General features: G+C 42.4%; 13 non-coding genes across 13 annotated transcripts; 4 read left to right on the plus strand and 9 right to left on the minus strand.

Annotated features, from left to right (window-relative positions):
* Positions 1-2007: 2007 nt before the first annotated feature.
* On the minus strand, positions 2008-2081 carry TRNAN-GUU (transfer RNA asparagine (anticodon GUU)). Its single transcript has one exon. It is a non-coding gene; the product is annotated as a tRNA-Asn (tRNA).
* A 1717-nt stretch (positions 2082-3798) lies between these two features.
* On the minus strand, positions 3799-3872 carry TRNAN-GUU (transfer RNA asparagine (anticodon GUU)). Its single transcript has one exon. It is a non-coding gene; the product is annotated as a tRNA-Asn (tRNA).
* Positions 3873-7389: 3517 nt separating this feature from the next.
* TRNAN-GUU (transfer RNA asparagine (anticodon GUU)) lies at positions 7390-7463 on the minus strand. The gene has a single exon. It is a non-coding gene; the product is annotated as a tRNA-Asn (tRNA).
* Positions 7464-9174: 1711 nt separating this feature from the next.
* TRNAN-GUU (transfer RNA asparagine (anticodon GUU)) lies at positions 9175-9248 on the minus strand. The gene has a single exon. It is a non-coding gene; the product is annotated as a tRNA-Asn (tRNA).
* Positions 9249-16350: 7102 nt separating this feature from the next.
* Positions 16351-16424, minus strand: TRNAN-GUU (transfer RNA asparagine (anticodon GUU)). Its single transcript has one exon. It is a non-coding gene; the product is annotated as a tRNA-Asn (tRNA).
* Positions 16425-18142: 1718 nt separating this feature from the next.
* On the minus strand, positions 18143-18216 carry TRNAN-GUU (transfer RNA asparagine (anticodon GUU)). The gene has a single exon. It is a non-coding gene; the product is annotated as a tRNA-Asn (tRNA).
* A 1714-nt stretch (positions 18217-19930) lies between these two features.
* Positions 19931-20004, minus strand: TRNAN-GUU (transfer RNA asparagine (anticodon GUU)). Its single transcript has one exon. It is a non-coding gene; the product is annotated as a tRNA-Asn (tRNA).
* Positions 20005-21478: 1474 nt separating this feature from the next.
* Positions 21479-21564, plus strand: TRNAY-GUA (transfer RNA tyrosine (anticodon GUA)). The gene is given in 2 exon segments: positions 21479-21515; positions 21529-21564. It is a non-coding gene; the product is annotated as a tRNA-Tyr (tRNA).
* A 157-nt stretch (positions 21565-21721) lies between these two features.
* On the minus strand, positions 21722-21795 carry TRNAN-GUU (transfer RNA asparagine (anticodon GUU)). Its single transcript has one exon. It is a non-coding gene; the product is annotated as a tRNA-Asn (tRNA).
* A 540-nt stretch (positions 21796-22335) lies between these two features.
* On the plus strand, positions 22336-22407 carry TRNAG-UCC (transfer RNA glycine (anticodon UCC)). Its single transcript has one exon. It is a non-coding gene; the product is annotated as a tRNA-Gly (tRNA).
* Positions 22408-23100: 693 nt separating this feature from the next.
* On the plus strand, positions 23101-23173 carry TRNAA-AGC (transfer RNA alanine (anticodon AGC)). The gene has a single exon. It is a non-coding gene; the product is annotated as a tRNA-Ala (tRNA).
* A 96-nt stretch (positions 23174-23269) lies between these two features.
* TRNAY-GUA (transfer RNA tyrosine (anticodon GUA)) lies at positions 23270-23355 on the plus strand. Its single transcript is given in 2 exon segments — positions 23270-23306; positions 23320-23355. It is a non-coding gene; the product is annotated as a tRNA-Tyr (tRNA).
* A 157-nt stretch (positions 23356-23512) lies between these two features.
* TRNAN-GUU (transfer RNA asparagine (anticodon GUU)) lies at positions 23513-23586 on the minus strand. The gene has a single exon. It is a non-coding gene; the product is annotated as a tRNA-Asn (tRNA).
* Positions 23587-25026: the final 1440 nt, after the last annotated feature.

A 25026-nucleotide genomic window follows, 5' to 3' on the forward strand; every position in this document is an offset into this window, starting at 1 on the left:
GAGGACTGTAGCTCTAAATTAGCAATCCTTAGGTCGCTGGTTCAATTCCGGCTCGAAGGAAGTTTTGTTTATCCTATCTCATCCAGAAGGTTTTTCTCCAGTTTATCTCGTGAATTCAAAACATCGTCAGCAAAATGGCTTTTACTTGAGGGAGATGCTTAGCACAAATGCAAAAACTTCTTCAACTGTAGCTTACTACTGAAGCAAAAGGGTGCAACGTCCCCTGGGTGGACTCGAACCACCAACCTTTCGGTTAACAGCCGAACGCGCTAACCGATTGCGCCACAGAGACATGATTTTCAACAAAAACAAACAAACATTTGCAAAGCACCAAGAATAATTTAGTTGCCAACAGATAAGAAATGGCTGATAAATTACATGACATAGACCAGAAGGCAGGCAGTAATTAGACTTCAACTCTGAGCATCCTCCACCATAAGCAGAGTGGCGCAGCGGAAGCGTGCTGGGCCCATAACCCAGAGGTCGATGGATCGAAACCATCCTCTGCTAAACGGTTGTGTTTTATACTCTTCATCATTACATTTCATCTAAATGCCCCTGTCTACAGCAAACCCTTTTGGCTCAAAAAAACACTGGTTAAAACCCTGAATCCCAGTTCAACTCGTGCCGCTAAAGGACCAGAAGGCCTTTACGACGTCTCAAAATTTTCTATAAACAAACCATAAAAGGTCAATGGTTCTCCTTGGGATTGTGCTACATCACAACTTTTTTCACTCTCCCCCAGTTTGATTCTCCATGTACTTAGAAAGGATTTGCTAGAACGTTTACTGTTATTGCAGAAAATGTAAAAAAAAAATGCGCGCTTACGTAAGCGTTGGTGGTATAGTGGTGAGCATAGCTGCCTTCCAAGCAGTTGACCCGGGTTCGATTCCCGGCCAACGCATGGCTTGCTTTTTCACCATTGGTGTTGCGTTTATTCTCTTTTAATGTTTTGTGTTCAAGCTCATGCTCTACTCTTTTCTTACAGTTTAGCAACCACAAAAAGGAGAAAAAAACGAAGAGAAGCGTTCTTAGCTTTTTCAACACTTCATCTAAACCATTTGCTGCTCATCAGTTATTGTTTGAAACTTAGTAGGGTTAGTCCGCAATACAAAAGCAATGCCAAGGTAAACATTGGTATTGTGCTGGTTGGTGTAGCTTCTGTCAAAAGCAAACGCGTTTTGGCTCAAAAATTACTGGTCAAAACCCTGAATCCTGGATCAACTTGTGCCAAAGGACCAGAAGGCCTTCACGACCTCTCAGCAGTTTCTATAAACAAACAAAGCCATAAAAGGTCAATGGTTCTCTTTTGGGATTGTGCTACATCGCAACTTTTTTCTTCAAACTATGCAAGTTTTTTTCACTGTCCCCAATTTGATTCTCCATGTACATAGAAAGGGGTTGCTAGAAAGTTGCCCAACTGTATTTGTAGGGCACCAATCACGTTGTAGACTCCTTAAATGTTCTTCCAGTATGCAAAAATGGAATCCACACTTAAAAAAAAAAAAAAAAAAAAGCTTGCAATGGCATGTGTGATTGTATATGAAAATTGTGACCTGGTGTGACGTGAAACTGACGATATGTTTGCCAGGTTTGGGGGATTAGCTCAAGTGGTAGAGCGCTCGCTTAGCATGCGAGAGGTAGCGGGATCGATGCCCGCATTCTCCAATACTACTGCTGAATTCCTTTTTCGCTGGGTTGAATGAATCATTTTTACCACCTGCTCGTGGCACCCATGGCCAAACCTAGTGGGCTTTCAACAATCCTTCGATAGCTCAGCTGGTAGAGCGGAGGACTGTAGCTCTAAATTAGCAATCCTTAGGTCGCTGGTTCAATTCCGGCTCGAAGGAAGTTTTGTTTATCCTATCTCATCCAGAAGGTTTTTCTCCAGTTTATCTCGTGAATTCAAAACATCGTCAGCAAAATGGCTTTTACTTGAGGGAGATGCTTAGCACAAATGCAAAAACTTCTTCAACTGTAGCTTACTACTGAAGCAAAAGGGTGCAACGTCCCTGGGTGGACTCGAACCACCAACCTTTCGGTTAACAGCCGAACGCGCTAACCGATTGCGCCACAGAGACATGATTTTCAACAAAAACAAACAAACATTTGCAAAGCACCAAGAATAATTTAGTTGCCAACAGATAAGAAATGGCTGATAAATTACATGACATAGACCAGAAGGCAGGCAGTAATTAGACTTCAACTCTGAGCATCCTCCACCATAAGCAGAGTGGCGCAGCGGAAGCGTGCTGGGCCCATAACCCAGAGGTCGATGGATCGAAACCATCCTCTGCTAAACGGTTGTGTTTTATACTCTTCATCATTACATTTCATCTAAATGCCCCTGTCTACAGCAAACCCTTTTGGCTCAAAAAAACACTGGTTAAAACCCTGAATCCCAGTTCAACTCGTGCCGCTAAAGGACCAGAAGGCCTTTACGACGTCTCAAAATTTTCTATAAACAAACCATAAAAGGTCAATGGTTCTCCTTGGGATTGTGCTACATCACAACTTTTTTCACTCTCCCCCAGTTTGATTCTCCATGTACTTAGAAAGGATTTGCTAGAACGTTTACTGTTATTGCAGAAAATGTAAAAAAAAAATGCGCGCTTACGTAAGCGTTGGTGGTATAGTGGTGAGCATAGCTGCCTTCCAAGCAGTTGACCCGGGTTCGATTCCCGGCCAACGCATGGCTTGCTTTTTCACCATTGGTGTTGCGTTTATTCTCTTTTAATGTTTTGTGTTCAAGCTCATGCTCTACTCTTTTCTTACAGTTTAGCAACCACAAAAAGGAGAAAAAAACGAAGAGAAGCGTTCTTAGCTTTTTCAACACTTCATCTAAACCATTTGCTGCTCATCAGTTATTGTTTGAAACTTAGTAGGGTTAGTCCGCAATACAAAAGCAATGCCAAGGGTAAACATTGGTATTGTGCTGGTTGGTGTAGCTTCTGTCAAAAGCAAACGCGTTTTGGCTCAAAAATTACTGGTCAAAACCCTGAATCCTGGATCAACTTGTGCCAAAGGACCAGAAGGCCTTCACGACCTCTCAGCAGTTTCTATAAACAAACAAAGCCATAAAAGGTCAATGGTTCTCTTTTGGGATTGTGCTACATCGCAACTTTTTTCTTCAAACTATGCAAGTTTTTTTCACTGTCCCCAATTTGATTCTCCATGTACATAGAAAGGGGTTGCTAGAAAGTTGCCCAACTGTATTTGTAGGGCACCAATCACGTTGTAGACTCCTTAAATGTTCTTCCAGTATGCAAAAATGGAATCCACACTTAAAAAAAAAAAAAAAAAAAAGCTTGCAATGGCATGTGTGATTGTATATGAAAATTGTGACCTGGTGTGACGTGAAACTGACGATATGTTTGCCAGGTTTGGGGGATTAGCTCAAGTGGTAGAGCGCTCGCTTAGCATGCGAGAGGTAGCGGGATCGATGCCCGCATTCTCCAATACTACTGCTGAATTCCTTTTTCGCTGGGTTGAATGAATCATTTTTACCACCTGCTCGTGGCACCCATGGCCAAACCTAGTGGGCTTTCAACAATCCTTCGATAGCTCAGCTGGTAGAGCGGAGGACTGTAGCTCTAAATTAGCAATCCTTAGGTCGCTGGTTCAATTCCGGCTCGAAGGAAGTTTTGTTTATCCTATCTCATCCAGAAGGTTTTTCTCCAGTTTATCTCGTGAATTCAAAACATCGTCAGCAAAATGGCTTTTACTTGAGGGAGATGCTTAGCACAAATGCAAAAACTTCTTCAACTGTAGCTTACTACTGAAGCAAAAGGGGTGCAACGTCCCTGGGTGGACTCGAACCACCAACCTTTCGGTTAACAGCCGAACGCGCTAACCGATTGCGCCACAGAGACATGATTTTCAACAAAAACAAACAAACATTTGCAAAGCACCAAGAATAATTTAGTTGCCAACAGATAAGAAATGGCTGATAAATTACATGACATAGACCAGAAGGCAGGCAGTAATTAGACTTCAACTCTGAGCATCCTCCACCATAAGCAGAGTGGCGCAGCGGAAGCGTGCTGGGCCCATAACCCAGAGGTCGATGGATCGAAACCATCCTCTGCTAAACGGTTGTGTTTTATACTCTTCATCATTACATTTCATCTAAATGCCCCTGTCTACAGCAAACCCTTTTGGCTCAAAAAAACACTGGTTAAAACCCTGAATCCCAGTTCAACTCGTGCCGCTAAAGGACCAGAAGGCCTTTACGACGTCTCAAAATTTTCTATAAACAAACCATAAAAGGTCAATGGTTCTCCTTGGGATTGTGCTACATCACAACTTTTTTCACTCTCCCCCAGTTTGATTCTCCATGTACTTAGAAAGGATTTGCTAGAACGTTTACTGTTATTGCAGAAAATGTAAAAAAAAAATGCGCGCTTACGTAAGCGTTGGTGGTATAGTGGTGAGCATAGCTGCCTTCCAAGCAGTTGACCCGGGTTCGATTCCCGGCCAACGCATGGCTTGCTTTTTCACCATTGGTGTTGCGTTTATTCTCTTTTAATGTTTTGTGTTCAAGCTCATGCTCTACTCTTTTCTTACAGTTTAGCAACCACAAAAAGGAGAAAAAAACGAAGAGAAGCGTTCTTAGCTTTTTCAACACTTCATCTAAACCATTTGCTGCTCATCAGTTATTGTTTGAAACTTAGTAGGGTTAGTCCGCAATACAAAAGCAATGCCAAGGTAAACATTGGTATTGTGCTGGTTGGTGTAGCTTCTGTCAAAAGCAAACGCGTTTTGGCTCAAAAATTACTGGTCAAAACCCTGAATCCTGGATCAACTTGTGCCAAAGGACCAGAAGGCCTTCACGACCTCTCAGCAGTTTCTATAAACAAACAAAGCCATAAAAGGTCAATGGTTCTCTTTTGGGATTGTGCTACATCGCAACTTTTTTCTTCAAACTATGCAAGTTTTTTTCACTGTCCCCAATTTGATTCTCCATGTACATAGAAAGGGGTTGCTAGAAAGTTGCCCAACTGTATTTGTAGGGCACCAATCACGTTGTAGACTCCTTAAATGTTCTTCCAGTATGCAAAAATGGAATCCACACTTAAAAAAAAAAAAAAAAAAAAAAAAAAAAAGCTTGCAATGGCATGTGTGATTGTATATGAAAATTGTGACCTGGTGTGACGTGAAACTGACGATATGTTTGCCAGGTTTGGGGGATTAGCTCAAGTGGTAGAGCGCTCGCTTAGCATGCGAGAGGTAGCGGGATCGATGCCCGCATTCTCCAATACTACTGCTGAATTCCTTTTTCGCTGGGTTGAATGAATCATTTTTACCACCTGCTCGTGGCACCCATGGCCAAACCTAGTGGGCTTTCAACAATCCTTCGATAGCTCAGCTGGTAGAGCGGAGGACTGTAGCTCTAAATTAGCAATCCTTAGGTCGCTGGTTCAATTCCGGCTCGAAGGAAGTTTTGTTTATCCTATCTCATCCAGAAGGTTTTTCTCCAGTTTATCTCGTGAATTCAAAACATCGTCAGCAAAATGGCTTTTACTTGAGGGAGATGCTTAGCACAAATGCAAAAACTTCTTCAACTGTAGCTTACTACTGAAGCAAAAGGGAGTGCAACGTCCCTGGGTGGACTCGAACCACCAACCTTTCGGTTAACAGCCAAACGCGCTAACCGATTGCGCCACAGAGACATGATTTTCAACAAAAACAAACAAACATTTGCAAAGCACCAAGAATAATTTAGTTGCCAACAGATAAGAAATGGCTGATAAATTACATGACATAGACCAGAAGGCAGGCAGTAATTAGACTTCAACTCTGAGCATCCTCCACCATAAGCAGAGTGGCGCAGCGGAAGCGTGCTGGGCCCATAACCCAGAGGTCGATGGATCGAAACCATCCTCTGCTAAACGGTTGTGTTTTATACTCTTCATCATTACATTTCATCTAAATGCCCCTGTCTACAGCAAACCCTTTTGGCTCAAAAAAACACTGGTTAAAACCCTGAATCCCAGTTCAACTCGTGCCGCTAAAGGACCAGAAGGCCTTTACGACGTCTCAAAATTTTCTATAAACAAACCATAAAAGGTCAATGGTTCTCCTTGGGATTGTGCTACATCACAACTTTTTTCACTCTCCCCCAGTTTGATTCTCCATGTACTTAGAAAGGATTTGCTAGAACGTTTACTGTTATTGCAGAAAATGTAAAAAAAAAATGCGCGCTTACGTAAGCGTTGGTGGTATAGTGGTGAGCATAGCTGCCTTCCAAGCAGTTGACCCGGGTTCGATTCCCGGCCAACGCATGGCTTGCTTTTTCACCATTGGTGTTGCGTTTATTCTCTTTTAATGTTTTGTGTTCAAGCTCATGCTCTACTCTTTTCTTACAGTTTAGCAACCACAAAAAGGAGAAAAAAACGAAGAGAAGCGTTCTTAGCTTTTTCAACACTTCATCTAAACCATTTGCTGCTCATCAGTTATTGTTTGAAACTTAGTAGGGTTAGTCCGCAATACAAAAGCAATGCCAAGGTAAACATTGGTATTGTGCTGGTTGGTGTAGCTTCTGTCAAAAGCAAACGCGTTTTGGCTCAAAAATTACTGGTCAAAACCCTGAATCCTGGATCAACTTGTGCCAAAGGACCAGAAGGCCTTCACGACCTCTCAGCAGTTTCTATAAACAAACAAAGCCATAAAAGGTCAATGGTTCTCTTTTGGGATTGTGCTACATCGCAACTTTTTTCTTCAAACTATGCAAGTTTTTTTCACTGTCCCCAATTTGATTCTCCATGTACATAGAAAGGGGTTGCTAGAAAGTTGCCCAACTGTATTTGTAGGGCACCAATCACGTTGTAGACTCCTTAAATGTTCTTCCAGTATGCAAAAATGGAATCCACACTTAAAAAAAAAAAAAAAAAAAAAAGCTTGCAATGGCATGTGTGATTGTATATGAAAATTGTGACCTGGTGTGACGTGAAACTGACGATATGTTTGCCAGGTTTGGGGGATTAGCTCAAGTGGTAGAGCGCTCGCTTAGCATGCGAGAGGTAGCGGGATCGATGCCCGCATTCTCCAATACTACTGCTGAATTCCTTTTTCGCTGGGTTGAATGAATCATTTTTACCACCTGCTCGTGGCACCCATGGCCAAACCTAGTGGGCTTTCAACAATCCTTCGATAGCTCAGCTGGTAGAGCGGAGGACTGTAGCTCTAAATTAGCAATCCTTAGGTCGCTGGTTCAATTCCGGCTCGAAGGAAGTTTTGTTTATCCTATCTCATCCAGAAGGTTTTTCTCCAGTTTATCTCGTGAATTCAAAACATCGTCAGCAAAATGGCTTTTACTTGAGGGAGATGCTTAGCACAAATGCAAAAACTTCTTCAACTGTAGCTTACTACTGAAGCAAAAGGGTGCAACGTCCCTGGGTGGACTCGAACCACCAACCTTTCGGTTAACAGCCGAACGCGCTAACCGATTGCGCCACAGAGACATGATTTTCAACAAAAACAAACAAACATTTGCAAAGCACCAAGAATAATTTAGTTGCCAACAGATAAGAAATGGCTGATAAATTACATGACATAGACCAGAAGGCAGGCAGTAATTAGACTTCAACTCTGAGCATCCTCCACCATAAGCAGAGTGGCGCAGCGGAAGCGTGCTGGGCCCATAACCCAGAGGTCGATGGATCGAAACCATCCTCTGCTAAACGGTTGTGTTTTATACTCTTCATCATTACATTTCATCTAAATGCCCCTGTCTACAGCAAACCCTTTTGGCTCAAAAAAACACTGGTTAAAACCCTGAATCCCAGTTCAACTCGTGCCGCTAAAGGACCAGAAGGCCTTTACGACGTCTCAAAATTTTCTATAAACAAACCATAAAAGGTCAATGGTTCTCCTTGGGATTGTGCTACATCACAACTTTTTTCACTCTCCCCCAGTTTGATTCTCCATGTACTTAGAAAGGATTTGCTAGAACGTTTACTGTTATTGCAGAAAATGTAAAAAAAAAATGCGCGCTTACGTAAGCGTTGGTGGTATAGTGGTGAGCATAGCTGCCTTCCAAGCAGTTGACCCGGGTTCGATTCCCGGCCAACGCATGGCTTGCTTTTTCACCATTGGTGTTGCGTTTATTCTCTTTTAATGTTTTGTGTTCAAGCTCATGCTCTACTCTTTTCTTACAGTTTAGCAACCACAAAAAGGAGAAAAAAACGAAGAGAAGCGTTCTTAGCTTTTTCAACACTTCATCTAAACCATTTGCTGCTCATCAGTTATTGTTTGAAACTTAGTAGGGTTAGTCCGCAATACAAAAGCAATGCCAAGGTAAACATTGGTATTGTGCTGGTTGGTGTAGCTTCTGTCAAAAGCAAACGCGTTTTGGCTCAAAAATTACTGGTCAAAACCCTGAATCCTGGATCAACTTGTGCCAAAGGACCAGAAGGCCTTCACGACCTCTCAGCAGTTTCTATAAACAAACAAAGCCATAAAAGGTCAATGGTTCTCTTTTGGGATTGTGCTACATCGCAACTTTTTTCTTCAAACTATGCAAGTTTTTTTCACTGTCCCCAATTTGATTCTCCATGTACATAGAAAGGGGTTGCTAGAAAGTTGCCCAACTGTATTTGTAGGGCACCAATCACGTTGTAGACTCCTTAAATGTTCTTCCAGTATGCAAAAATGGAATCCACACTTAAAAAAAAAAAAAAAAGCTTGCAATGGCATGTGTGATTGTATATGAAAATTGTGACCTGGTGTGACGTGAAACTGACGATATGTTTGCCAGGTTTGGGGGATTAGCTCAAGTGGTAGAGCGCTCGCTTAGCATGCGAGAGGTAGCGGGATCGATGCCCGCATTCTCCAATACTACTGCTGAATTCCTTTTTCGCTGGGTTGAATGAATCATTTTTACCACCTGCTCGTGGCACCCATGGCCAAACCTAGTGGGCTTTCAACAATCCTTCGATAGCTCAGCTGGTAGAGCGGAGGACTGTAGCTCTAAATTAGCAATCCTTAGGTCGCTGGTTCAATTCCGGCTCGAAGGAAGTTTTGTTTATCCTATCTCATCCAGAAGGTTTTTCTCCAGTTTATCTCGTGAATTCAAAACATCGTCAGCAAAATGGCTTTTACTTGAGGGAGATGCTTAGCACAAATGCAAAAACTTCTTCAACTGTAGCTTACTACTGAAGCAAAAGGGTGCAACGTCCCTGGGTGGACTCGAACCACCAACCTTTCGGTTAACAGCCGAACGCGCTAACCGATTGCGCCACAGAGACATGATTTTCAACAAAAACAAACAAACATTTGCAAAGCACCAAGAATAATTTAGTTGCCAACAGATAAGAAATGGCTGATAAATTACATGACATAGACCAGAAGGCAGGCAGTAATTAGACTTCAACTCTGAGCATCCTCCACCATAAGCAGAGTGGCGCAGCGGAAGCGTGCTGGGCCCATAACCCAGAGGTCGATGGATCGAAACCATCCTCTGCTAAACGGTTGTGTTTTATACTCTTCATCATTACATTTCATCTAAATGCCCCTGTCTACAGCAAACCCTTTTGGCTCAAAAAAACACTGGTTAAAACCCTGAATCCCAGTTCAACTCGTGCCGCTAAAGGACCAGAAGGCCTTTACGACGTCTCAAAATTTTCTATAAACAAACCATAAAAGGTCAATGGTTCTCCTTGGGATTGTGCTACATCACAACTTTTTTCACTCTCCCCCAGTTTGATTCTCCATGTACTTAGAAAGGATTTGCTAGAACGTTTACTGTTATTGCAGAAAATGTAAAAAAAAAATGCGCGCTTACGTAAGCGTTGGTGGTATAGTGGTGAGCATAGCTGCCTTCCAAGCAGTTGACCCGGGTTCGATTCCCGGCCAACGCATGGCTTGCTTTTTCACCATTGGTGTTGCGTTTATTCTCTTTTAATGTTTTGTGTTCAAGCTCATGCTCTACTCTTTTCTTACAGTTTAGCAACCACAAAAAGGAGAAAAAAACGAAGAGAAGCGTTCTTAGCTTTTTCAACACTTCATCTAAACCATTTGCTGCTCATCAGTTATTGTTTGAAACTTAGTAGGGTTAGTCCGCAATACAAAAGCAATGCCAAGGTAAACATTGGTATTGTGCTGGTTGGTGTAGCTTCTGTCAAAAGCAAACGCGTTTTGGCTCAAAAATTACTGGTCAAAACCCTGAATCCTGGATCAACTTGTGCCAAAGGACCAGAAGGCCTTCACGACCTCTCAGCAGTTTCTATAAACAAACAAAGCCATAAAAGGTCAATGGTTCTCTTTTGGGATTGTGCTACATCGCAACTTTTTTCTTCAAACTATGCAAGTTTTTTTCACTGTCCCCAATTTGATTCTCCATGTACATAGAAAGGGGTTGCTAGAAAGTTGCCCAACTGTATTTGTAGGGCACCAATCACGTTGTAGACTCCTTAAATGTTCTTCCAGTATGCAAAAATGGAATCCACACTTAAAAAAAAAAAAAAAAAAAAGCTTGCAATGGCATGTGTGATTGTATATGAAAATTGTGACCTGGTGTGACGTGAAACTGACGATATGTTTGCCAGGTTTGGGGGATTAGCTCAAGTGGTAGAGCGCTCGCTTAGCATGCGAGAGGTAGCGGGATCGATGCCCGCATTCTCCAATACTACTGCTGAATTCCTTTTTCGCTGGGTTGAATGAATCATTTTTACCACCTGCTCGTGGCACCCATGGCCAAACCTAGTGGGCTTTCAACAATCCTTCGATAGCTCAGCTGGTAGAGCGGAGGACTGTAGCTCTAAATTAGCAATCCTTAGGTCGCTGGTTCAATTCCGGCTCGAAGGAAGTTTTGTTTATCCTATCTCATCCAGAAGGTTTTTCTCCAGTTTATCTCGTGAATTCAAAACATCGTCAGCAAAATGGCTTTTACTTGAGGGAGATGCTTAGCACAAATGCAAAAACTTCTTCAACTGTAGCTTACTACTGAAGCAAAAGGGTGCAACGTCCCTGGGTGGACTCGAACCACCAACCTTTCGGTTAACAGCCGAATTTGCAAAGCACCAAGAATAATTTAGTTGCCAACAGATAAGAAATGGCTGATAAATTACATGACATAGACCAGAAGGCAGGCAGTAATTAGACTTCAACTCTGAGCATCCTCCACCATAAGCAGAGTGGCGCAGCGGAAGCGTGCTGGGCCCATAACCCAGAGGTCGATGGATCGAAACCATCCTCTGCTAAACGGTTGTGTTTTATACTCTTCATCATTACATTTCATCTAAATGCCCCTGTCTACAGCAAACCCTTTTGGCTCAAAAAAAACACTGGTTAAAACCCTGAATCCCAGTTCAACTCGTGCCGCTAAAGGACCAGAAGGCCTTTACGACGTCTCAAAATTTTCTATAAACAAACCATAAAAGGTCAATGGTTCTCCTTGGGATTGTGCTACATCACAACTTTTTTCACTCTCCCCCAGTTTGATTCTCCATGTACTTAGAAAGGATTTGCTAGAACGTTTACTGTTATTGCAGAAAATGTAAAAAAAAAATGCGCGCTTACGTAAGCGTTGGTGGTATAGTGGTGAGCATAGCTGCCTTCCAAGCAGTTGACCCGGGTTCGATTCCCGGCCAACGCATGGCTTGCTTTTTCACCATTGGTGTTGCGTTTATTCTCTTTTAATGTTTGTGTTCAAGCTCATGCTCTACTCTTTTCTTACAGTTTAGCAACCACAAAAAGGAGAAAAAAACGAAGAGAAGCGTTCTTAGCTTTTTCAACACTTCATCTAAACCATTTGCTGCTCATCAGTTATTGTTTGAAACTTAGTAGGGTTAGTCCGCAAGTACAAAAGCAATGCCAAGGTAAACATTGGTATTGTGCTGGTTGGTGTAGCTTCTGTCAAAAGCAAACGCGTTTTGGCTCAAAAATTACTGGTCAAAAACCCTGAATCCTGGATCAACTTGTGCCAAAGGACCAGAAGGCCTTCACGACCTCTCAGCAGTTTCTATAAACAAACAAAGCCATAAAAGGTCAATGGTTCTCTTTTGGGATGTGGCTACATCGCAACTTTTTTTCTTCAAACTATGCAAGTTTTTTTCACTGTCCCCAATTTGATTCTCCATGTACATAGAAAGGGGTTGCTAGAAAGTTGCCCAACTGTATTTGTAGGGCACCAATCACGTTGTAGACTCCTTAAATGTTCTTCCAGTATGCAAAAATGGAATCCACACTTAAAAAAAAAAAAAAAAAAAAAAAAAAAAAAGCTTGCAATGGCATGTGTGATTGTATATGAAAATTGTGACCTGGTGTGACGTGAAAACTGACGATATGTTTGCCAGGTTTGGGGGATTAGCTCAAGTGGTAGAGCGCTCGCTTAGCATGCGAGAGGTAGCGGGATCGATGCCCGCATTCTCCAATACTACCGCTGAATTCCTTTTTCGCTGGGTTGAATGAATCATTTTTACCACCTGCTCGTGGCACCCATGGCCAAACCTTAGTGGGCTTTCAACAATCCTTCGATAGCTCAGCTGGTAGAGCGGAGGACTGTAGCTCTAAATTAGCAATCCTTAGGTCGCTGGTTCAATTCCGGCTCGAAGGAAGTTTTGTTTATCCTATCTCATCCAGAAGGTTTTTCTCCAGTTTATCTCGTGAATTCAAAACATCGTCAGCAAAATGGCTTTTACTTGAGGGAGATGCTTAGCACAAATGCAAAAACTTCTTCAACTGTAGCTTACGCTTTTACTTGAGGGAGATGCTTAGCACAAATGCAAAAACTTCTTCAACTGTAGCTTACTACTGAAGCAAAAGGGGTGCAACGTCCCTGGGTGGACTCGAACCACCAACCTTTCGGTTAACAGCCAAACGCACTAACCGATTGCGCCACAGAGACATGATTTTCAACAAAAACAAACAAACATTTGCAAAGCACCAAGAATAATTTAGTTGCCAACAGATAAGAAATGGCTGATAAATTACATGACATAGACCAGAAGGCAGGCAGTAATTAGACTTCAACTCTGAGCATCCTCCACCATAAGCAGAGTGGCGCAGCGGAAGCGTGCTGGGCCCATAACCCAGAGGTCGATGGATCGAAACCATCCTCTGCTAAACGGTTGTGTTTTATACTCTTCATCATTACATTTCATCTAAATGCCCCTGTCTACAGCAAACCCTTTTGGCTCAAAAAAACACTGGTTAAAACCCTGAATCCCAGTTCAACTCGTGCCGCTAAAGGACCAGAAGGCCTTTACGACGTCTCAAAATTTTCTATAAACAAACCATAAAAGGTCAATGGTTCTCCTTGGGATTGTGCTACATCACAACTTTTTTCACTCTCCCCCAGTTTGATTCTCCATGTACTTAGAAAGGATTTGCTAGAACGTTTACTGTTATTGCAGAAAATGTAAAAAAAAAATGCGCGCTTACGTAAGCGTTGGTGGTATAGTGGTGAGCATAGCTGCCTTCCAAGCAGTTGACCCGGGTTCGATTCCCGGCCAACGCATGGCTTGCTTTTTCACCATTGGTGTTGCGTTTATTCTCTTTTAATGTTTTGTGTTCAAGCTCATGCTCTACTCTTTTCTTACAGTTTAGCAACCACAAAAAGGAGAAAAAAACGAAGAGAAGCGTTCTTAGCTTTTTCAACACTTCATCTAAACCATTTGCTGCTCATCAGTTATTGTTTGAAACTTAGTAGGGTTAGTCCGCAATACAAAAGCAATGCCAAGGTAAACATTGGTATTGTGCTGGTTGGTGTAGCTTCTGTCAAAAGCAAACGCGTTTTGGCTCAAAAATTACTGGTCAAAACCCTGAATCCTGGATCAACTTGTGCCAAAGGACCAGAAGGCCTTCACGACCTCTCAGCAGTTTCTATAAACAAACAAAGCCATAAAAGGTCAATGGTTCTCTTTTGGGATTGTGCTACATCGCAACTTTTTTCTTCAAACTATGCAAGTTTTTTTCACTGTCCCCAATTTGATTCTCCATGTACATAGAAAGGGGTTGCTAGAAAGTTGCCCAACTGTATTTGTAGGGCACCAATCACGTTGTAGACTCCTTAAATGTTCTTCCAGTATGCAAAAATGGAATCCACACTTAAAAAAAAAAAAAAAAAAAGCTTGCAATGGCATGTGTGATTGTATATGAAAATTGTGACCTGGTGTGACGTGAAACTGACGATATGTTTGCCAGGTTTGGGGGATTAGCTCAAGTGGTAGAGCGCTCGCTTAGCATGCGAGAGGTAGCGGGATCGATGCCCGCATTCTCCAATACTACTGCTGAATTCCTTTTTCGCTGGGTTGAATGAATCATTTTTACCACCTGCTCGTGGCACCCATGGCCAAACCTAGTGGGCTTTCAACAATCCTTCGATAGCTCAGCTGGTAGAGCGGAGGACTGTAGCTCTAAATTAGCAATCCTTAGGTCGCTGGTTCAATTCCGGCTCGAAGGAAGTTTTGTTTATCCTATCTCATCCAGAAGGTTTTTCTCCAGTTTGTCTCGTGAATTCAAAACATCGTCAGCAAAATGGCTTTTACTTGAGGGAGATGCTTAGCACAAATGCAAAAACTTCTTCAACTGTAGCTTACTACTGAAGCAAAAGGGTGCAACGTCCCTGGGTGGACTCGAACCACCAACCTTTCGGTTAACAGCCAAACGCACTAACCGATTGCGCCACAGAGACATGATTTTCAACAAAAACAAACAAACATTTGCAAAGCACCAAGAATAATTTAGTTGCCAACAGATAAGAAATGGCTGATAAATTACATGACATAGACCAGAAGGCAGGCAGTAATTAGACTTCAACTCTGAGCATCCTCCACCATAAGCAGAGTGGCGCAGCGGAAGCGTGCTGGGCCCATAACCCAGAGGTCGATGGATCGAAACCATCCTCTGCTAAACGGTTGTGTTTTATACTCTTCATCATTACATTTCATCTAAATGCCCCTGTCTACAGCAAACCCTTTTGGCTCAAAAAAACACTGGTTAAAACCCTGAATCCCAGTTCAACTCGTGCCGCTAAAGGACCAGAAGGCCTTTACGACGTCTCAAAATTTTCTATAAACAAACCATAAAAGGTCAATGGTTCTCCTTGGGATTGTGCTACATCACAACTTTTTTCACTCTCCCCCAGTTTGATTCTCCATGTACTTAGAAAGGATTTGCTAGAACGTTTACTGTTATTGCAGAAAATGTAAAAAAAAAATGCGCGCTTACGTAAGCGTTGGTGGTATAGTGGTGAGCATAGCTGCCTTCCAAGCAGTTGACCCGGGTTCGATTCCCGGCCAACGCATGGCTTGCTTTTTCACCATTGGTGTTGCGTTTATTCTCTTTTAATGTTTTGTGTTCAAGCTCATGCTCTACTCTTTTCTTACAGTTTAGCAACCACAAAAAGGAGAAAAAAACGAAGAGAAGCGTTCTTAGCTTTTTCAACACTTCATCTAAACCATTTGCTGCTCATCAGTTATTGTTTGAAACTTAGTAGGGTTAGTCCGCAATACAAAAGCAATGCCAAGGTAAACATTGGTATTGTGCTGGTTGGTGTAGCTTCTGTCAAAAGCAAACGCGTTTTGGCTCAAAAATTACTGGTCAAAACCCTGAATCCTGGATCAACTTGTGCCAAAGGACCAGAAGGCCTTCACGACCTCTCAGCAGTTTCTATAAACAAACAAAGCCATAAAAGGTCAATGGTTCTCTTTTGGGATTGTGCTACATCGCAACTTTTTTCTTCAAACTATGCAAGTTTTTTTCACTGTCCCCAATTTGATTCTCCATGTACATAGAAAGGGGTTGCTAGAAAGTTGCCCAACTGTATTTGTAGGGCACCAATCACGTTGTAGACTCCTTAAATGTTCTTCCAGTATGCAAAAATGGAATCCACACTTAAAAAAAAAAAAAAAAAAAAGCTTGCAATGGCATGTGTGATTGTATATGAAAATTGTGACCTGGTGTGACGTGAAACTGACGATATGTTTGCCAGGTTTGGGGGATTAGCTCAAGTGGTAGAGCGCTCGCTTAGCATGCGAGAGGTAGCGGGATCGATGCCCGCATTCTCCAATACTACTGCTGAATTCCTTTTTCGCTGGGTTGAATGAATCATTTTTACCACCTGCTCGTGGCACCCATGGCCAAACCTAGTGGGCTTTCAACAATCCTTCGATAGCTCAGCTGGTAGAGCGGAGGACTGTAGCTCTAAATTAGCAATCCTTAGGTCGCTGGTTCAATTCCGGCTCGAAGGAAGTTTTGTTTATCCTATCTCATCCAGAAGGTTTTTCTCCAGTTTATCTCGTGAATTCAAAACATCGTCAGCAAAATGGCTTTTACTTGAGGGAGATGCTTAGCACAAATGCAAAAACTTCTTCAACTGTAGCTTACTACTGAAGCAAAAGGGTGCAACGTCCCTGGGTGGACTCGAACCACCAACCTTTCGGTTAACAGCCGAACGCGCTAACCGATTGCGCCACAGAGACATGATTTTCAACAAAAACAAACAAACATTTGCAAAGCACCAAGAATAATTTAGTTGCCAACAGATAAGAAATGGCTGATAAATTACATGACATAGACCAGAAGGCAGGCAGTAATTAGACTTCAACTCTGAGCATCCTCCACCATAAGCAGAGTGGCGCAGCGGAAGCGTGCTGGGCCCATAACCCAGAGGTCGATGGATCGAAACCATCCTCTGCTAAACGGTTGTGTTTTATACTCTTCATCATTACATTTCATCTAAATGCCCCTGTCTACAGCAAACCCTTTTGGCTCAAAAAAACACTGGTTAAAACCCTGAATCCCAGTTCAACTCGTGCCGCTAAAGGACCAGAAGGCCTTTACGACGTCTCAAAATTTTCTATAAACAAACCATAAAAGGTCAATGGTTCTCCTTGGGATTGTGCTACATCACAACTTTTTTCACTCTCCCCCAGTTTGATTCTCCATGTACTTAGAAAGGATTTGCTAGAACGTTTACTGTTATTGCAGAAAATGTAAAAAAAAAATGCGCGCTTACGTAAGCGTTGGTGGTATAGTGGTGAGCATAGCTGCCTTCCAAGCAGTTGACCCGGGTTCGATTCCCGGCCAACGCATGGCTTGCTTTTTCACCATTGGTGTTGCGTTTATTCTCTTTTAATGTTTTGTGTTCAAGCTCATGCTCTACTCTTTTCTTACAGTTTAGCAACCACAAAAAGGAGAAAAAAACGAAGAGAAGCGTTCTTAGCTTTTTCAACACTTCATCTAAACCATTTGCTGCTCATCAGTTATTGTTTGAAACTTAGTAGGGTTAGTCCGCAATACAAAAGCAATGCCAAGGTAAACATTGGTATTGTGCTGGTTGGTGTAGCTTCTGTCAAAAGCAAACGCGTTTTGGCTCAAAAATTACTGGTCAAAACCCTGAATCCTGGATCAACTTGTGCCAAAGGACCAGAAGGCCTTCACGACCTCTCAGCAGTTTCTATAAACAAACAAAGCCATAAAAGGTCAATGGTTCTCTTTTGGGATTGTGCTACATCGCAACTTTTTTCTTCAAACTATGCAAGTTTTTTTCACTGTCCCCAATTTGATTCTCCATGTACATAGAAAGGGGTTGCTAGAAAGTTGCCCAACTGTATTTGTAGGGCACCAATCACGTTGTAGACTCCTTAAATGTTCTTCCAGTATGCAAAAATGGAATCCACACTTAAAAAAAAAAAAAAAAAAAAAGCTTGCAATGGCATGTGTGATTGTATATGAAAATTGTGACCTGGTGTGTGACGTGAAACTGACGATATGTTTGCCAGGTTTGGGGGATTAGCTCAAGTGGTAGAGCGCTCGCTTAGCATGCGAGAGGTAGCGGGATCGATGCCCGCATTCTCCAATACTACTGCTGAATTCCTTTTTCGCTGGGTTGAATGAATCATTTTTACCACCTGCTCGTGGCACCCATGGCCAAACCTAGTGGGCTTTCAACAATCCTTCGATAGCTCAGCTGGTAGAGCGGAGGACTGTAGCTCTAAATTAGCAATCCTTAGGTCGCTGGTTCAATTCCGGCTCGAAGGAAGTTTTGTTTATCCTATCTCATCCAGAAGGTTTTTCTCCAGTTTATCTCGTGAATTCAAAACATCGTCAGCAAAATGGCTTTTACTTGAGGGAGATGCTTAGCACAAATGCAAAAACTTCTTCAACTGTAGCTTACTACTGAAGCAAAAGGGTGCAACGTCCCTGGGTGGACTCGAACCACCAACCTTTCGGTTAACAGCCGAACGCGCTAACCGATTGCGCCACAGAGACATGATTTTCAACAAAAACAAACAAACATTTGCAAAGCACCAAGAATAATTTAGTTGCCAACAGATAAGAAATGGCTGATAAATTACATGACATAGACCAGAAGGCAGGCAGTAATTAGACTTCAACTCTGAGCATCCTCCACCATAAGCAGAGTGGCGCAGCGGAAGCGTGCTGGGCCCATAACCCAGAGGTCGATGGATCGAAACCATCCTCTGCTAAACGGTTGTGTTTTATACTCTTCATCATTACATTTCATCTAAATGCCCCTGTCTACAGCAAACCCTTTTGGCTCAAAAAAACACTGGTTAAAACCCTGAATCCCAGTTCAACTCGTGCCGCTAAAGGACCAGAAGGCCTTTACGACGTCTCAAAATTTTCTATAAACAAACCATAAAAGGTCAATGGTTCTCCTTGGGATTGTGCTACATCACAACTTTTTTCACTCTCCCCCAGTTTGATTCTCCATGTACTTAGAAAGGATTTGCTAGAACGTTTACTGTTATTGCAGAAAATGTAAAAAAAAAATGCGCGCTTACGTAAGCGTTGGTGGTATAGTGGTGAGCATAGCTGCCTTCCAAGCAGTTGACCCGGGTTCGATTCCCGGCCAACGCATGGCTTGCTTTTTCACCATTGGTGTTGCGTTTATTCTCTTTTAATGTTTTGTGTTCAAGCTCATGCTCTACTCTTTTCTTACAGTTTAGCAACCACAAAAAGGAGAAAAAAACGAAGAGAAGCGTTCTTAGCTTTTTCAACACTTCATCTAAACCATTTGCTGCTCATCAGTTATTGTTTGAAACTTAGTAGGGTTAGTCCGCAATACAAAAGCAATGCCAAGGTAAACATTGGTATTGTGCTGGTTGGTGTAGCTTCTGTCAAAAGCAAACGCGTTTTGGCTCAAAAATTACTGGTCAAAACCCTGAATCCTGGATCAACTTGTGCCAAAGGACCAGAAGGCCTTCACGACCTCTCAGCAGTTTCTATAAACAAACAAAGCCATAAAAGGTCAATGGTTCTCTTTTGGGATTGTGCTACATCGCAACTTTTTTCTTCAAACTATGCAAGTTTTTTTCACTGTCCCCAATTTGATTCTCCATGTACATAGAAAGGGGTTGCTAGAAAGTTGCCCAACTGTATTTGTAGGGCACCAATCACGTTGTAGACTCCTTAAATGTTCTTCCAGTATGCAAAAATGGAATCCACACTTAAAAAAAAAAAAAAAAAAAGCTTGCAATGGCATGTGTGATTGTATATGAAAATTGTGACCTGGTGTGACGTGAAACTGACGATATGTTTGCCAGGTTTGGGGGATTAGCTCAAGTGGTAGAGCGCTCGCTTAGCATGCGAGAGGTAGCGGGATCGATGCCCGCATTCTCCAATACTACTGCTGAATTCCTTTTTCGCTGGGTTGAATGAATCATTTTTACCACCTGCTCGTGGCACCCATGGCCAAACCTAGTGGGCTTTCAACAATCCTTCGATAGCTCAGCTGGTAGAGCGGAGGACTGTAGCTCTAAATTAGCAATCCTTAGGTCGCTGGTTCAATTCCGGCTCGAAGGAAGTTTTGTTTATCCTATCTCATCCAGAAGGTTTTTCTCCAGTTTATCTCGTGAATTCAAAACATCGTCAGCAAAATGGCTTTTACTTGAGGGAGATGCTTAGCACAAATGCAAAAACTTCTTCAACTGTAGCTTACTACTGAAGCAAAAGGGTGCAACGTCCCTGGGTGGACTCGAACCACCAACCTTTCGGTTAACAGCCGAACGCGCTAACCGATTGCGCCACAGAGACATGATTTTCAACAAAAACAAACAAACATTTGCAAAGCACCAAGAATAATTTAGTTGCCAACAGATAAGAAATGGCTGATAAATTACATGACATAGACCAGAAGGCAGGCAGTAATTAGACTTCAACTCTGAGCATCCTCCACCATAAGCAGAGTGGCGCAGCGGAAGCGTGCTGGGCCCATAACCCAGAGGTCGATGGATCGAAACCATCCTCTGCTAAACGGTTGTGTTTTATACTCTTCATCATTACATTTCATCTAAATGCCCCTGTCTACAGCAAACCCTTTTGGCTCAAAAAAACACTGGTTAAAACCCTGAATCCCAGTTCAACTCGTGCCGCTAAAGGACCAGAAGGCCTTTACGACGTCTCAAAATTTTCTATAAACAAACCATAAAAGGTCAATGGTTCTCCTTGGGATTGTGCTACATCACAACTTTTTTCACTCTCCCCCAGTTTGATTCTCCATGTACTTAGAAAGGATTTGCTAGAACGTTTACTGTTATTGCAGAAAATGTAAAAAAAAAATGCGCGCTTACGTAAGCGTTGGTGGTATAGTGGTGAGCATAGCTGCCTTCCAAGCAGTTGACCCGGGTTCGATTCCCGGCCAACGCATGGCTTGCTTTTTCACCATTGGTGTTGCGTTTATTCTCTTTTAATGTTTTGTGTTCAAGCTCATGCTCTACTCTTTTCTTACAGTTTAGCAACCACAAAAAGGAGAAAAAAACGAAGAAGAGAAGCGTTCTTAGCTTTTTCAACACTTCATCTAAACCATTTGCTGCTCATCAGTTATTGTTTGAAACTTAGTAGGGTTAGTCCGCAATACAAAAGCAATGCCAAGGTAAACATTGGTATTGTGCTGGTTGGTGTAGCTTCTGTCAAAAGCAAACGCGTTTTGGCTCAAAAATTACTGGTCAAAACCCTGAATCCTGGATCAACTTGTGCCAAAGGACCAGAAGGCCTTCACGACCTCTCAGCAGTTTCTATAAACAAACAAAGCCATAAAAGGTCAATGGTTCTCTTTTGGGATTGTGCTACATCGCAACTTTTTTCTTCAAACTATGCAAGTTTTTTTCACTGTCCCCAATTTGATTCTCCATGTACATAGAAAGGGGTTGCTAGAAAGTTGCCCAACTGTATTTGTAGGGCACCAATCACGTTGTAGACTCCTTAAATGTTCTTCCAGTATGCAAAAATGGAATCCACACTTAAAAAAAAAAAAAAAAAAAGCTTGCAATGGCATGTGTGATTGTATATGAAAATTGTGACCTGGTGTGACGTGAAACTGACGATATGTTTGCCAGGTTTGGGGGATTAGCTCAAGTGGTAGAGCGCTCGCTTAGCATGCGAGAGGTAGCGGGATCGATGCCCGCATTCTCCAATACTACTGCTGAATTCCTTTTTCGCTGGGTTGAATGAATCATTTTTACCACCTGCTCGTGGCACCCATGGCCAAACCTAGTGGGCTTTCAACAATCCTTCGATAGCTCAGCTGGTAGAGCGGAGGACTGTAGCTCTAAATTAGCAATCCTTAGGTCGCTGGTTCAATTCCGGCTCGAAGGAAGTTTTGTTTATCCTATCTCATCCAGAAGGTTTTTCTCCAGTTTATCTCGTGAATTCAAAACATCGTCAGCAAAATGGCTTTTACTTGAGGGAGATGCTTAGCACAAATGCAAAAACTTCTTCAACTGTAGCTTACTACTGAAGCAAAAGGGTGCAACGTCCCTGGGTGGACTCGAACCACCAACCTTTCGGTTAACAGCCGAACGCGCTAACCGATTGCGCCACAGAGACATGATTTTCAACAAAAACAAACAAACATTTGCAAAGCACCAAGAATAATTTAGTTGCCAACAGATAAGAAATGGCTGATAAATTACATGACATAGACCAGAAGGCAGGCAGTAATTAGACTTCAACTCTGAGCATCCTCCACCATAAGCAGAGTGGCGCAGCGGAAGCGTGCTGGGCCCATAACCCAGAGGTCGATGGATCGAAACCATCCTCTGCTAAACGGTTGTGTTTTATACTCTTCATCATTACATTTCATCTAAATGCCCCTGTCTACAGCAAACCCTTTTGGCTCAAAAAAACACTGGTTAAAACCCTGAATCCCAGTTCAACTCGTGCCGCTAAAGGACCAGAAGGCCTTTACGACGTCTCAAAATTTTCTATAAACAAACCATAAAAGGTCAATGGTTCTCCTTGGGATTGTGCTACATCACAACTTTTTTCACTCTCCCCCAGTTTGATTCTCCATGTACTTAGAAAGGATTTGCTAGAACGTTTACTGTTATTGCAGAAAATGTAAAAAAAAAATGCGCGCTTACGTAAGCGTTGGTGGTATAGTGGTGAGCATAGCTGCCTTCCAAGCAGTTGACCCGGGTTCGATTCCCGGCCAACGCATGGCTTGCTTTTTCACCATTGGTGTTGCGTTTATTCTCTTTTAATGTTTTGTGTTCAAGCTCATGCTCTACTCTTTTCTTACAGTTTAGCAACCACAAAAAGGAGAAAAAAACGAAGAGAAGCGTTCTTAGCTTTTTCAACACTTCATCTAAACCATTTGCTGCTCATCAGTTATTGTTTGAAACTTAGTAGGGTTAGTCCGCAATACAAAAGCAATGCCAAGGTAAACATTGGTATTGTGCTGGTTGGTGTAGCTTCTGTCAAAAGCAAACGCGTTTTGGCTCAAAAATTACTGGTCAAAACCCTGAATCCTGGATCAACTTGTGCCAAAGGACCAGAAGGCCTTCACGACCTCTCAGCAGTTTCTATAAACAAACAAAGCCATAAAAGGTCAATGGTTCTCTTTTGGGATTGTGCTACATCGCAACTTTTTTCTTCAAACTATGCAAGTTTTTTTCACTGTCCCCAATTTGATTCTCCATGTACATAGAAAGGGGTTGCTAGAAAGTTGCCCAACTGTATTTGTAGGGCACCAATCACGTTGTAGACTCCTTAAATGTTCTTCCAGTATGCAAAAATGGAATCCACACTTAAAAAAAAAAAAAAAAAAAAAAGCTTGCAATGGCATGTGTGATTGTATATGAAAATTGTGACCTGGTGTGACGTGAAACTGACGATATGTTTGCCAGGTTTGGGGGATTAGCTCAAGTGGTAGAGCGCTCGCTTAGCATGCGAGAGGTAGCGGGATCGATGCCCGCATTCTCCAATACTACTGCTGAATTCCTTTTTCGCTGGGTTGAATGAATCATTTTTACCACCTGCTCGTGGCACCCATGGCCAAACCTAGTGGGCTTTCAACAATCCTTCGATAGCTCAGCTGGTAGAGCGGAGGACTGTAGCTCTAAATTAGCAATCCTTAGGTCGCTGGTTCAATTCCGGCTCGAAGGAAGTTTTGTTTATCCTATCTCATCCAGAAGGTTTTTCTCCAGTTTATCTCGTGAATTCAAAACATCGTCAGCAAAATGGCTTTTACTTGAGGGAGATGCTTAGCACAAATGCAAAAACTTCTTCAACTGTAGCTTACTACTGAAGCAAAAGGGTGCAACGTCCCTGGGTGGACTCGAACCACCAACCTTTCGGTTAACAGCCGAACGCGCTAACCGATTGCGCCACAGAGACATGATTTTCAACAAAAACAAACAAACATTTGCAAAGCACCAAGAATAATTTAGTTGCCAACAGATAAGAAATGGCTGATAAATTACATGACATAGACCAGAAGGCAGGCAGTAATTAGACTTCAACTCTGAGCATCCTCCACCATAAGCAGAGTGGCGCAGCGGAAGCGTGCTGGGCCCATAACCCAGAGGTCGATGGATCGAAAACCATCCTCTGCTAAACGGTTGTGTTTTATACTCTTCATCATTACATTTCATCTAAATGCCCCTGTCTACAGCAAACCCTTTTGGCTCAAAAAAACACTGGTTAAAACCCTGAATCCCAGTTCAACTCGTGCCGCTAAAGGACCAGAAGGCCTTTACGACGTCTCAAAATTTTCTATAAACAAACCATAAAAGGTCAATGGTTCTCCTTGGGATTGTGCTACATCACAACTTTTTTCACTCTCCCCCAGTTTGATTCTCCATGTACTTAGAAAGGATTTGCTAGAACGTTTACTGTTATTGCAGAAAATGTAAAAAAAAAATGCGCGCTTACGTAAGCGTTGGTGGTATAGTGGTGAGCATAGCTGCCTTCCAAGCAGTTGACCCGGTTCGATTCCCGGCCAACGCATGGCTTGCTTTTTCACCATTGGTTGTTGCGTTTATTCTCTTTTAATGTTTTGTGTTCAAGCTCATGCTCTACTCTTTTCTTACAGTTTAGCAACCACAAAAAGGAGAAAAAAACGAAGAGAAGCGTTCTTAGCTTTTTCAACACTTCATCTAAACCATTTGCTGCTCATCAGTTATTGTTTGAAACTTAGTAGGGTTAGTCCCGCAATACAAAAGCAATGCCAAGGTAAACATTGGTATTGTGCTGGTTGGTGTAGCTTCTGTCAAAAGCAAACGCGTTTTGGCTCAAAAATTACTGGTCAAAACCTGAATCCTGGATCAACTTGTGCCAAAGGACCAGAAGGCCTTCACGACCTCTCAGCAGTTTCTATAAACAAACAAAGCCATAAAAGGTCAATGGTTCTCTTTTGGGATTGTGCTACATCGCAACTTTTTTCTTCAAACTATGCAAGTTTTTTTCACTGTCCCCAATTTGATTCTCCATGTACATAGAAAGGGGTTGCTAGAAAGTTGCCCAACTGTATTTGTAGGGCACCAATCACGTTGTAGACTCCTTAAATGTTCTTCCAGTATGCAAAAATGGAATCCACACTTAAAAAAAAAAAAAAAGCTTGCAATGGCATGTGTGATTGTATATGAAAATTGTGACCTGGTGTGACGTGAAACTGACGATATGTTTGCCAGGTTTGGGGGATTAGCTCAAGTGGTAGAGCCGCTCGCTTAGCATGCGAGAAGTAGCGGGATCGATGCCCGCATTCTCCAATACTACTGCTGAATTCCTTTTTCGCTGGGTTGAATGAATCATTTTTACCACCTGCTCGTGGCACCC

Source organism: Ranitomeya imitator, unplaced genomic scaffold (assembly GCF_032444005.1).
Source record: "Ranitomeya imitator isolate aRanImi1 unplaced genomic scaffold, aRanImi1.pri SCAFFOLD_1570, whole genome shotgun sequence".
Lineage (NCBI taxonomy): Eukaryota > Metazoa > Chordata > Amphibia > Anura > Dendrobatidae > Ranitomeya > Ranitomeya imitator.